The following is a 14023-nucleotide window of genomic DNA, read 5'->3' on the forward strand; positions in this document are numbered from 1 at the left end:
TGAAATAAAAATAGAAATTTTTAACAAGTATATACGGCCGTAAGCTCGACCAGGCAGAAGCTTATGTACCCTCAACCATGGATTGCGTAGAAACTTCTACTGAAGACTGTCATTCACAATCAAACTACTTGGGTTGCGGTAACACTTGCCGATGGCAAGGTATCTTAAAACTTCCTAACACCGTCTTCTAACTTGCAAAGTAGTCCATACGTGGTATATATTAAACTAAAAAAGGCCTATTAAATACGTATATAATTAAGTTTGATAACATTTTTTATAGAAATAAAATTTTGACAAAAGTTTCTATAGAAATAAAATTTTGACAAATAAAATTTTGATAACATTTTCTATACAAGTAAAATTTGGATAAAATTTTCAATAGAATTAAAATTTTGACAACATTCTCTATAGAAATAAAATTTTGACAAAATTTTCTATAGAAATAAAATTTTGCCAAGATTTTCTACAGAAATAAAATTTGAGAAAATTTTCTATGGGAATAAAATTTTTATTGTTGTTTTTGATCTCAGCTTAAAGCCATGCATTGACTAAACTACAAGTGTAGCTTAACCAACAGTGGAAAAGTATGCTTATCAAATTTATTTGGGCAAAGCCCTATAGACTGCAAGATGGTTGGATGTACAGCTGTTTCGGAATTACCGCATTCCTCATCAGCATCCTCTACTTGCAGCAAAACTATCAACCAATTATCAGAATAAATTCGGGTAATTCACTCAACCCAAAGTGAACTACACTTGAACCTCCCGAAAAAGGGTTTGATAGTCGGCTACTGCCTAAACAAATTTGCAAGCATATCTCTTATCCTAAAATTTGGACAAAATTTTCTATAGAAATAAAATTTTGACAAAATTGTCCATAGAAATAAAATTTTGGTAGATTATTTTTGGCTCGAGTGGCAACCATGATTATGAACCGATATGGACCAATTTTTGTGTGATTGGGGATCGGCTATATATAACTATAGACCGATATGGATTAATTTTGACATGGTTATTAGCGGCCATATACTAACACCACGTACTAAATTTCAACCGAATCGGATGAATTGTGCTCCTCCAAGAGGTTCCGGAGGTCAAATATGGGGATCGGTTTATATGGGGGCTATATATAATTACGGACAAATATGGACCAATTTTTGCATGGTTGGTAGAGACGATATACTTATACCATGGGCTATACATAATTATGGACCGATATGGACCATGGTTGTTAAAGAACATATACCAACACCACGTACCAAATTTCAACCGGATCGGATGCATTTTGCTCCTCTAAGTGACTCCGGAGGTCAAATCTGGGGATCGGTTTATATGGGGGCTATATATAATTATGGACCGATATGGACCAATTTTTTCATGGTTGTTAGAGACGATATATTTATACCGTGCATCAAATTTCAGCCGGATCGGATGAAATATGCTACTCTTAGAGGCTCCGCAAGCCAAATCCGGGGGTCTGTTTATATGGGGGCTATACGTAAAAGTGGACCTATATGGCCCATTTGCAATACCATCTGACCTACATTAATAACAACTACTTGTGCCAAGTTTCAAGTCGATAGCTTGTTTCGTTCGGAAGTTAGCGTGATTTCAACAGACGGACGGACATGGTTAGATCGACTCAGAATTTCACCACGACCCAAAATATATATACTTTATGGGGTCTTAAAGCAATATTTCGATGTGTTACAAACGGAATGACAAAGTTAATATACCCCCATCCTATGGTGGATGGTATAAAAAATATTGTATCTTTTAAGAGTACTCATTTTTTTTCAAAATGAAAGCCGAAATAATGAAATATAATCACATATCAAGAACTAATGCGAAATTAATGCTTACTGATGCTTACTAGACTAACTTCCAATCCTTAACAAGTCAGTGTAAAATTAATTGCTTCCGATCCGAGTTTGCACAACTTCCGGATCCAAACTGAACATTTTCATTACTTTCTTAGCGACTCTTTTTTTTTTTTTTTTGCTGGGCAGTGTTCAAAGTCTTTCTGAATATTTGTCTGTTCTTTTACTGGTATTAGTATATTCCAAGTATTCTTATGATTCCCAATACTCATATGACCTATTCTCTTTCATACGGTGGAGAGAAAAATTATTATTTTAGTGTCCTTTTTTCACTCCCCACATAATTGCCATCACAATCTTGGGCAGTTGCCTTGTTATCCCCCAGACACTCGTACAATAATTCATAAGTGGTAATAATACCATCACTATAAAGAAATGCCCATAACCCTTACACATAAATTTTCCAGTTCCTTTCCTACACATATTCGACTGGGTCCATACAGATTCTCGGCAAGTGGAGGACGGAGAAAACAAATTGTATCAATTTACCAAAAACATGAACGACATAACGATGGCCAAGGGGTAGGTTTGACAACCATAACACTTTATCATTTGCCACGCTATTGAGTGGCCTCTGGAATGGCTTCACGAGGACAATTTCATAATCAGAGGCATTGAAAGATACACTGAAGCCTCATATCCAAATCCCATCAAAAACCACATCCATTCGACTGGATGTGATATTATCGTGAATAAAGAATGGAGTTATAAAAAAATAATATGTAAATATTTTGTGGATTTTATGAGATTTTTCCAATGATCATTGATAGTGGTGGTGGTGATGGAGGTGGGAGTGTGCTTCGGTGTCCTGAACGACTATTAAAGGCAAAAAAGGGATAGCAGAAACCAAAAATTATGGTCATATTTATGGCATATAAATGGGCATAATTTAACAATCAAATGTCGAACCATTGCATTTATGAAATCTATGATATTTGAGTGAAATGGAATATGAAATAAGTGTTGGAAACACGTACGACATCCTTTGAAGGCATATTGTACTGGAGTGGATGGAAAAGGGGTATTTTCGTGATTTATCTTCTGGTTATTGGCTCATGTGAATTTTAAAGCAAATCGAAATAAGATTTTATATGCAAAAATATACTAACTATTGATATTGATTTTTAAATCCCATTTTTTTACTCTTGATCATAGAGAAATTCATGACGGTGATTGAACTGTCCGCATCCGACAGATTAGAGATCACGAGAAAATCACGCAAAACACATTTTATTTCGATTCAGTCACAAATTTAGATATTAATTGAAATTATTATTATTAGTATTAATCATCGGGATCTAATAAGTGATCGAATTCAAAATGTTGATACTTCCTCTTTGCCCATGAAGAAGACATCTTCCCAAACGAAGATCGTTTCTAATTTGTTTTTCTCTGTAAGGAAGTTTATTTGAAAGAAAAGCGTAAATTTTTTGTGATAAACGTTCATTCTTTTCCAGGATGTGAAAACAACTTCATAAAAACTAACTCAATTTTTTCTGGTTAATTGCATTTTTCCTCACATCTTTCTCACTTCCACTAGGGTTTTTAGTTCGTAGCACATTTTTCTGTAATACAAACCATGTACAAGAAATTATTCGATTTTATAATTTTTTTTAAATTTTACCTTTCGCCTGGACGGAGAATCGAACCTCGGACCATACAATTTGTAAGCCAACACATTATCCAGTGGGCTACGCAGCTGTTATTATCATCAACAGTCAAACAGTTATATTTATATAGCATCGTTTTCGGCCCCCACGAGCCGATTAAACGAACTTTATTTATCAGAAACATACATTTAGTTGGGCACCGTGGAGCAATGGTTAATACGTACGCCTTGCATACCAAGAGTTGTGGGTTCGATCCTGCTTCGTCCGAACACCAAAATTTTTTTTTTTACGTATATTCCAGATATGTTCTGAAGATTCCGAAAAGATGTTCAAAATTACATACTACAATATAAAATTTTTACTATGACACTATAAAATGTGTCTTATTAAAGACTTAAAGTCATAAAAGAACAGTGCTTGATTTAAATGAAATGGACTATGTTGTTTATTCAAAAATATTTTTTTTATTGAAAAAATAAAAATGTTGTAACAAACGATTTTTTTTTGTGATAAAAGTTTAAAATTTTCGAAGAAATTAAAATAAAATCTAACAAAAGACAAAAGTGTTCGGTACACGTTTTCCAAACATTTTTTGCGTGTTACAATATTTTCGTTGATTTTTCGGCCGTTGCACCGTTCCATATTGTTCATGTGTCTCCAGCGTTTCGTGTTACTGCTAATCAATTAAAAAAAGATTCTTCTATTATTATCAAGCATCTCCTATTCATCATTGAAATGATTATTTGGGTTGATGAAACGCAAATTCCCACGATCGCTTTGTGGACTCAGAAATTATCACTTCTCGGGAGTTCGGTCTATATGGAGGCTACACAAAATCATAGTCCGGTGTACACCATAAAACACAGCAAGAGCAAATAAAAATAATAATAAATAAATAAAATAATGGAAATTTCCAAAAAAATATTTGAAAAGTGGACCGATCAACTTATCAGCAGATTTTGAACATGCGATAAAATATTGGCTCGTATTATTCAAACAATCTTTACGTAACAAGTTAAGAAAAGTTTCAATTTTGTAATTTTTTATCTTTTTTTTTTATGAAATCCAAAATACTGAAATAGCATCACATCTAAAGAACTAATGCGAAATCAATCAAGAACCCACTGTGCCTAAAAAGACAAGCCCATGTAAAATTCATTGATTTTGAGCAATGAATTGTACATGGAAGTGGTGTAAAACTTCCGGGCCCAAAAATAATTTTTGTCATTGCTTTTTTGGTAACACCCTTTTTTCTGGGTTCCTCTAGATGGAAAATTTCATGCAAATCGAATACAAATTGAGATGTCTGGAAGCCTGAACTACGGACGATACGTTTTGTAAACAAACACCCTAACCACTGGATCACATTACTCGGCGAAATGATGACACTTCTTTCAGAAAACAAGAGTGCTCCATGAAATCCCAAAAAGTTCCAAAGATTTTGATTTTCCCGTAAGGAATTTGGTATTGATTTTTTTTAGCAATGTCTAGCTTTAAATCTACCCTGAAAAAAATCATGTCCGGTTTTAAAGATTTTGTCTTTACTATAAAAATTTTGGTATTGATGCCGAGCTAAAGAAGCGGAGAACACAAGTAAGGATACTTTTAAGACACAATTCTCTCTTAAATTTGGGTTTTGTGTACTTGCTTCTAGGAAGCAAATTTTAATTTTTCGTTTTTCAGCTTTTTTTCTTCATATGCTATCAACGACCTTAAAAGCGAGTTAACGACAACTTTATTTTCCAAATTAAGATTCGACTTCCAGTAGAAATTATGTTATGTTTCAAGTAAAAAATTGTTTAAAATAAAGTGCTGAAAAACATGTCCTATATTTGAACGATTTTTTGCTTTGTAGTCAAGATGCAAAAAGACAACAAATATAAAGACAATTTCATTAAAATTAAAGAATTTTTCTGAACTATTAAAGGCAAGTTGACCTTAGCCCAAACATTTTTCTTTCATGTTATGATACCCATTTTTAAGTGAAATCACTTAATTATAAGGACAATACGACTTCATTGAAAAGTTTATCGACCTTTGGACAAGGAAAAAAACTTTATATTGGAGAAATGCGTGTTCTATGCTAGGCGAAATTTACATTCGTATTTTAAAGGCATGAAATCTTTGAACTCACGACAATATTTTTTTCAGTGTAGGCTCCATAAATTAAAATTTGGTTGCGATATTTTCACAAAGCTACCATTCGGAAAACGGGTATGCCAAAGGCTGTTCTTTTAATTTAGTACTTTAATATAGAACTTACGTGATGGCGAACATCCTTTCGAAATCTTGCTAAAATGTTTGGAATATGTCACTGAAAAAATATTGTCCTGAGGCCAAAGATTCCTTGACTTTAAAATACGAATGCATTTTTTGCTTAGCATAGAAGACGCAGTCGATTAAAATTTTAATGAAGTCGTTTCGTCCTATAAATAAGTGATTCGACTTAAACATGGGTATCTTTACATGAAGGAAAATTTTGTTCGACTAAGGTCAACTTGACTTAAATAATTCTGAAAAATTCTTCGAAATTAATGAAATTGTCTTTAAATTTTGTTGTCTTTTTGCATTTTGACTACAAAGCAAAAAATCATTCAAATATAGGACATGTTTTTAACACCTTATTTTAAAAACGTTTTTACTTGAAACATAACATAATTTCTACTTGAAGTTGAGTCTGAATTTGTAAATTGAAGTTTTCCTTTTTAAAGGATTTGAAGCAGAAAAATATGAATAAATTCAAATTTCTTTCCTAGTTTCAAATACGCGAAACTCAAATTTAAAAGTGAATTGTGTCTTAAATGTATCCTTATTTTAATTCTCATCTTCTTTGGCCTGGAATCAATACCAAAATTATTTTTGAAGCTTTTTATCTATAATCCAAAAGAATCAATATCTCAGTTCATTTAAAGATACTATCTTTAAACCACAAATGTATTTCGTTATATTAAGGAAACTTTGCTTCACTGCAATGGCATATGCAAATTTCAAAGTTTCATGTCCTATGTCTTTTGATTAAAATTTTGTGCAGTTGTGCTAGTATTTTTCGGGCTTTTTGTCCCCAAATAGGAACGTTTTCGACCCCAAAAATCACCCATTTTAAATTAAAATTCCATACAAAAATATTTAATTTAGTATATACGGCAGTAAAGGCCGACACACAATGATATGCCGCTTAATTCTTCGCTATATTCTTTGCTTTGAAAAAAGTATACACGACCGTAAGTTCGGCCAGGCCAAATCTTATGTACCCTCCACCATGGATTGCGTAGAAACTTCTACAAAAGACTGTCATCCACAATCGAATTACTTGCACTGAAAAAACAGTGAACCCACCGGGAAGAAAACTTTCGTTTAAGTTTAGAAAATGTTGAATATTTGTAGAAAATTTTAACTAAACTGTATTACAAACGTTGGCATCACGCCGATGTCATAAAAATAAGTAAATATTTTTCGACAAATTTAAGAAAATTTATTAGACATAACTAAATTTTTTCACTTGTTAAAGAAAATTTTGTAGTTTGAAGGAAAAACTTGGAGTTCAAAATTGCAAGAATGTCTTTATTTACATACGAAGTTCATGATGGACGTATTTTTGGTAAAATTTACAAATTTAAAGAAATTCTGAACTATTTTGTGGAAGAAACGAATTTAGTTAACCTTTATGCTTCATTTGAGTATATTTTTTCCTCTGTTTTAGTTAATTTAACTAACGTACACAAAAAATTATTAGAGTAAAGGAAGCTTTCTCCAAACATAATAATTCCATGAACTAAAATAAAGTTAAATTGGCTTTAGTGAAATAGAGAGTTCACTTTTTTTGAGTGTGGGTTGCGGTAACACTTGCTGATGACAAGGTATCTTAACAATTCTTAACATCGTCTTCTAAATTGTATGTTAGTCCATACGTGGTATATATTATGTATGTAAAGGAAAGTCTACAAATAATTACGAATCGACATGGACTTAGAGAGCCAGAATTGAAATATGGGGTTCACTTATATGGGGGCTATATACAATTATGAACTTGATATGGACCAATTTTTGTGTGATTGGGGATCTGTGGGCTATATAAGTATAGACCGATATGGACCTAGTTAGACATGGTTGTTCACGGCCATATACTAGAACAATGTACAAAATTTCAACTGACTCGGATGAAATTTGCTCCTCCAAGAGGCTCCAAAACCAAATCTCGTTATCGGTTTATATGGGGGATATATATAATTATGGACTGATATGGACCAATACCTGCATGGTTGTTAGATACCATATACTAACACCATGTATTAAATTTCAATCAGATCGGATGAATTTTGCTTCTCCAAAAGGCACCGGAGATCAAATCTGGGGATCGGTTTATATGGGGGCTATATATAACTATGAACTGAGGCCATATATTAACACCATGTACCAAATTTCAAATGAATCAGATGAATTTTGCTCTTCCAAGAGGGTCCGGAGGTTAGATCTGGGGATCGGTTTATATGGTGGCTACATATAATTATGGACCGATATGAACCAATTCCTGCATAGACAATATACTAATACCACGTACCAAATTTCAAACGAATACATCAATAACAACTACTTGTGCCAAGTTTCAAGTCGATAGCTTGTTTCGTTCGGAAGTTAGCGTGATTTTAACAGACGGACGGACGAACATGCTTAGATCGACTCAGAATTTCACCACGACCCAGAATATATTCTTTATGGGGTCTTAGAGCAATATTTCGATGTGTTACAAACGGAATGACAAAGTTAATATACCCCCCATCCTATGGTGGAGGGTATAAAAATGAAAAGAATATGAAATGTTTGCCATACCAGATTGCGAGCTGCAATAAGATCAAGATTTAGAAACACAACAGGGTGAGCCTTTTCTAAATTCTCGAGAAAGGAGAATGGAATTTCGGTCACCATGTATTTATGAATGACAATTTACTTCTAAATACTCATGAAATAAAATTGGGTAGTCGATCAATATGAAGATAAACTATCTTCATGATTTCTACACGCAAAAAAATAATTCTTTCCTCCCAAACGAAATTTTAGACAAACAAAGTTCGTTTCTCATTTGCTTTTCGCTGTAAGGAAGTGTATTTGGAAGAAAAGTATATACTTTTTGTGATAAACGTTTATTCTTTTCCAGGATGTAAAATCAATTTCATAAAGACTAGCTCAAAAAAAAAACATTATTTTCTTGCTAATTGCATTGTCCCTCACATCTTTCTCACATCCACGAGTATTTTTAGTTCTTAACACCTTTTCCTGTAATACCAACAATGTAGAAGAAATTATACGATTTTATAAATTTTTAAATTTTTTTTACCTTTCGCCTGGACGGAGAATCGAACCGCGGACCATGCACATTGTAAGCCAACACACTAACCACTGAGCTATGTACCTGTTATGGTCATCAATAGATAAATATCCATATAAGTTATATTTATATAGCATAGCTTGCGGCGCCCACGAACCGAATAAACAAAGTTTATTTAACAGAAACAAACATTTAGTTTGGCACCGTGGAGCAGTGGTAGCTACGTCCGGCTCTCATGCCAAGGGTCGTGGGTTCGATCCCTGCTTCGGCCAAAGTTTTTTTTTTTTGCTTTTGTTTTTTTTTTTTACAAATATTCCAGATATATTCGGAAGATTCCGAAAAAACGTTCAACATTACATTGTACTATATTAAATTTTGAACTGTAAAATGTGTCTTATTAAAGACCTAAAGTCAGAAAAGAACAGTGTTTGATATAAACGAAATGGACTGTGTTGTTATTTCAAAAATAACTTTTTTTATTGAAAAAATAAAAATTTTGTAACAAACGAATTTTTTTGGTGATAAAAGTTTAAAATTTTCGAAGCAATTCAAAAAACTCTAACAAAAGAAAAACGTTTTCGGTACACGTTTTCCAAACGTTTTTTTTCTTTGCGTGTACATTTATGGAATATATAGTCTAAATCAGTAATGAGAGGGGAAAACTGTTAGGCCGAAATCTTCGCGAAATTATTTCACATGTATAGAGTAAATTTAGACGTTAATGCTTGACCCCAACCCCCCATGCATCCGTGTTTAATCTAAATGGTCCATTTGCCGCAAAAAATAGGAATAAAACTTTCTTTTTCAAGTTTTGACGATTCGCTGTGTTTTAGTAATGAAGAAAAAATGCATGAAAAATCTCCAAATTTATTGAATTCCAAGCCAAATTTCAAAGTCCTCCACTCCAAAAAATCTTCCCCATCCACGAAAAATTATCGCCAAATAGGGGAAAATTCGTAATAGTGGTAACACTGATTGTGTGTTCTAAAATTTAGGTTGCATAAAATTTCACATTAGGACAACACTTTTTTTCCAGTGTATTAAAGAAATCAGCTGTCATATATTTATATCTATATTTCTAATTATTTCTATATTTCTTATGTATTTATATATATCTATATTTCTTATTTACTCCGAAACTAAAATTTTTGTAACAAGAAACATTTACTGTTGATAAAAGATTGGACTTTGCGAGAAAAAAATCAAAAAAACTGAAGTAAAAGAAAAACTTGTTTATTTGTTTGCGTGCCGAGGGGTTCCCCCTTGTAATTTGAAATTATATGTCATTAGACACTTTCAAAATTGTCGTTTAACATCACAACAACGAGGGAAAAAATTAAAAATTAGAAAATCTCATTACGAAAACATTAAAATATCAAAGGAATACAAAATTATGACAATTGGCTGCAGGCAATGGCAATTTTACAACCTTGTAGATGTTCATCTAACAGGCTATGTGGTCCACGAGCAGTTCACAGCCCTTGCAATGAATCCTAAGTGGCTGTGGCATTGGCTGTGTCAGTACCACAGCATTCTAAAACAGTGGTAAGTGAATACCAAGACTCCCATGGGAAGCAAAGAATGTAAAACGCCCTTTGAACCAATTTAGATACTCAGTTGATGGTAATGGTGGCATTGTTGTTGTTATTGTTTTAATAAATTTCACTTTGCCAATCAACCACAAAACGGAAGCAACTCCCAGGAAAGGTGACCGACCATCTATAGCAGTGGAAAAAAAACACAAATCCACATTGAGGTAAAGGACATAAATTATGCTGTGTAATATGGTAAGACATCCTAAACGGGGGTGGCAGAGCTTGTCTTGGCTAGTGAGTCGCAGAACCCAAACGCATGGCATGGTGGGCTAATAGACAGCTATCATTTTTTGCCGCTTCGTTTTTTTCTTTTTTCTTTTATGACTTGAATAGCAGACAAAGACATTGGACAAATTTAAAACTATAAAACACCAGAAAGAAAGGTTGGAGGGATCAAAGGTAGCTACAAAGGCTATCGGATAGCTAACAGAGCACATCATAAGCAAATTATGACCTGACAAGGGACTTAGTTATATTTGAAAATTTATAGATACTATATTCCATGGTCCTTTATGGCAATGCATGAAAATGGGCGGAGTAAAGCAACAAGAAGTAACGGTCCAAAAAAATTCAATAAATTGAGCTTATTATGGCATTGAAGCGTTACCAAGTGAAAACGGAGATGGAGGAGTCCAAATTGATACTATTTCATGTTTTTACAGCTTTAAACCAATTTACGAATGTAATGAAGCGAATTTCTGGAAGAGAATGAATGACAAAAGCCCTTGTGTAAGAATACGGAAATATTGGGATGTGTCTGTGTTAGGTCATTGGCGCATGCATGAATCTGAAAAATTATACAAGTAAACCACGCACAGTGAATGAAGTATACCAGAGCTATACTAGTCGGATATTCGGTTTCATCGTTTAAAGTCGATTAATCGGTTTTAATGAGCTGTCAAAACAAAAAGGACTAGATTGAATTTTAAGTCATAGTCGACTTTTTGATATCATCGTTTGAAATCGGTTAGTCAATTGATCACCTTCAAAAGTAAATTTTAGCCAACATCAAAAGTCTATTAATCAATTTTCAAAAAAAAAATCAAAAAGAAAAAAAACAGCCCTAGATCGCACTTCAATTCATAGTCGAGTTTTTGACTAAATTAGTCGATATGACTGAATTTTCAAAAAACAAAAAAATGAAGAGAATTGACAAAAAGGCCTAGATGGCATTTCAATTCATAGTGTACTTTTTCGCATTTCGATTCGTAGGCTTAGATTGCATTTCAATTCATAGTCGACTTCTTAATTTCAAACTGAAAATTTTTCGGTAGATTTCATGTCTTTAAAACACGAATGTGTTAAAAAATTTGACATGCCTTTCAAATCTTTATTTTAAAGAAAATGTTGACTTAAAACATAGCATAATTTCTACTTGAAGTCGAGTCTGAATTTGAAAATTTAGGTTGTCGAAAATTGAACAGACAAAAATTAATAAATTCAATTTTAGCCAACATCAATAGTCGAATGGTCGATATGATATATAGTCAGAACCAGGGCTGTGGAGTCGAGCCAATTTTGCTAGACTCCGACTCCGACTCCAGAATTTTTCATCAGCTCGACTCCGACTCCGGGTAATATAACTAAATCTCATTTTAATACCACTAATTTGTAGTTCTATTGTGGGGGTACCGTAAGTGGATCGATACAAAGTATCGTATTTATTTATGTGTGCAAAAAAAGGTCTTAATTTCACATTAGATGCCAATTGAACTCAATATTTCAAATTTAGGGCAGTGTTTAATAAATAAAATAATGATATAAATACCCATCATAATATGAGAAGATACCAACAGTATATGTATTTGTGGACCAAAATTATTGATACTATCTCAAATCCTTTAAATTTGTTGCGAGCTATATAAAGGTTTATATTCCCATATGCATAAATTTGAATCTGAATCGATTTAGACAAAATTGTATATACTTCTACAAAATCTATGTTCTTAAAATTTAAATCTAACGTTATTTTTAACAAAAAATAAAAATGCAAGGAAAGTCTTAAGTCGGGCGGGCCGATTATAATATACTCTGCACAATTTTGTATTTAGATCTACATTTTGATAAAATCTCAAATCAGACTTCTACAAAATCTCGGGCAATATTTGGGAAATATTTATAATTGTTTAGACAATTTCGCAAAAATGCATTTATGATTCATTCATTGAAAAATTTGAAAATTTGAGTCATTTCTACAAGTTTTCGACTTAGCAGTGAGTATCAGTGAGCATACAATTTTGGAGAAATTTTTGTCTAGTAAATAAAATTTTGAGTAATAAATAAAAAGAAATAAAATTTTGGCAAATTTTTCTATAGAAATCAAATTTTGACCAAATATATAGAAATAAAATTTTTAATAAAATTTTTATAGAAATAAAATTTGGCAAAATTTTTTATAGAAAAAAAGTTTGAAAAAATTATCAATAAAAAAACAAGTAAAAAAATGTGTAGCAAACAAAATTTTACAAAATTTTCTATAGAAATAAAATTTTGTAAAATATTCTATAGAAACAAAATATTGACTAAATTTTCTATAGAAATATTTTATTTCTTTGACTAAATTTTATATAGAAAAAAAATATTTCTATAGTAATAAAATTTTGAATACATTTTTTATAGCAGTGAGTATCAGTGAGCATCAGAAAGAAAAAAAAATTTAGAGAAAATTTGCTATACAAATAAAATTTGACATTTTTTTCTTATAGAAATAAAATTTTTAAAAAATTATCAATAAAAATACAATTTTAGAAAAATTTTTGTGTAGTAAATAAAATTTTGACAAAATTTTCTATAGAAATAAAATTTTGACCAAATTTTCTAATAAAAAAATCTATTACTATAAAATTTTAGCAAAATTTTCTATAGAAATAAAATTTTGACCAAATTTTTTAATAAAAAAATCTATTACTATAAAATTTTGGCAAACTTTTCTATAGAAATAAAATTTTGACTTAAATATTTATAGAAATAAAATTTTGAAAAAATTTTGTGTAACAAACAAAATTTTCTATAGAAATAAAATTTTGCAAAATATTCTATAGAAATAAAATTTTGACTAAATTTTCAATAGAAAAAAAAATATTTCTATAGTAATAAAATGTTGACAAAACTTTTTATAGAAATAACATTTTAACATAATTTTCTATAAAAACAACTTTGAAAGAATTTTCTGTCAATATTCCACATTTGTATATGGCCTTAAAATCAAATTAAAAAAAAAAATAATTTCGATTGTTCGAAATATTTCAAATAAATTGATATCGGCATTAAAATGGATCCATCCCATCTGCCAGTCTAACATTCTAGGAAACATAAAAAGCCGTAATTGGAAGTTGATTTTCATTTACAATCATGCTGTACATTGATCGAATAAATAACGCAATGGAAACTAATTTGCGTAAAAACTTGCTTGGATACAAAAATGTGAAGTGTTTTAAAAAATTTGGTTTAGCTGGAGTCGGAGTCGAGCAAAATTTTTACGACTCCGACTGCGACACCAACAAAATCTTCAGACTCCAAGACTCCGACTCCACAGCCCTGGTCAGAACATCAATTTACATATGTATTTACATTGAATTATTAAATTTTATTTTTATTATAATTTTCTATCTGCTCA

The 14023-nt window shown here is 31.7% G+C and overlaps 1 long non-coding RNA gene across 1 annotated transcript; it reads right to left on the reverse strand.

Moving 5' to 3' along the window:
- Window positions 1-3260: 3260 nt before the first annotated feature.
- Window positions 3261-3870, reverse strand: LOC142232298 (uncharacterized). The gene is made up of 2 exons (XR_012721084.1): window positions 3504-3870; window positions 3261-3444 (listed from the first exon to the last, which is right to left on the reverse strand). It is a non-coding gene; the product is annotated as an uncharacterized LOC142232298 (long non-coding RNA).
- Between the last annotated feature and the right edge of the window lie 10153 nt (window positions 3871-14023).

The sequence above is a fragment of the Haematobia irritans genome, chromosome 3 (assembly GCF_050003625.1).
Source record: "Haematobia irritans isolate KBUSLIRL chromosome 3, ASM5000362v1, whole genome shotgun sequence".
NCBI classification, from domain to species: Eukaryota; Metazoa; Arthropoda; class Insecta; order Diptera; family Muscidae; genus Haematobia; species Haematobia irritans.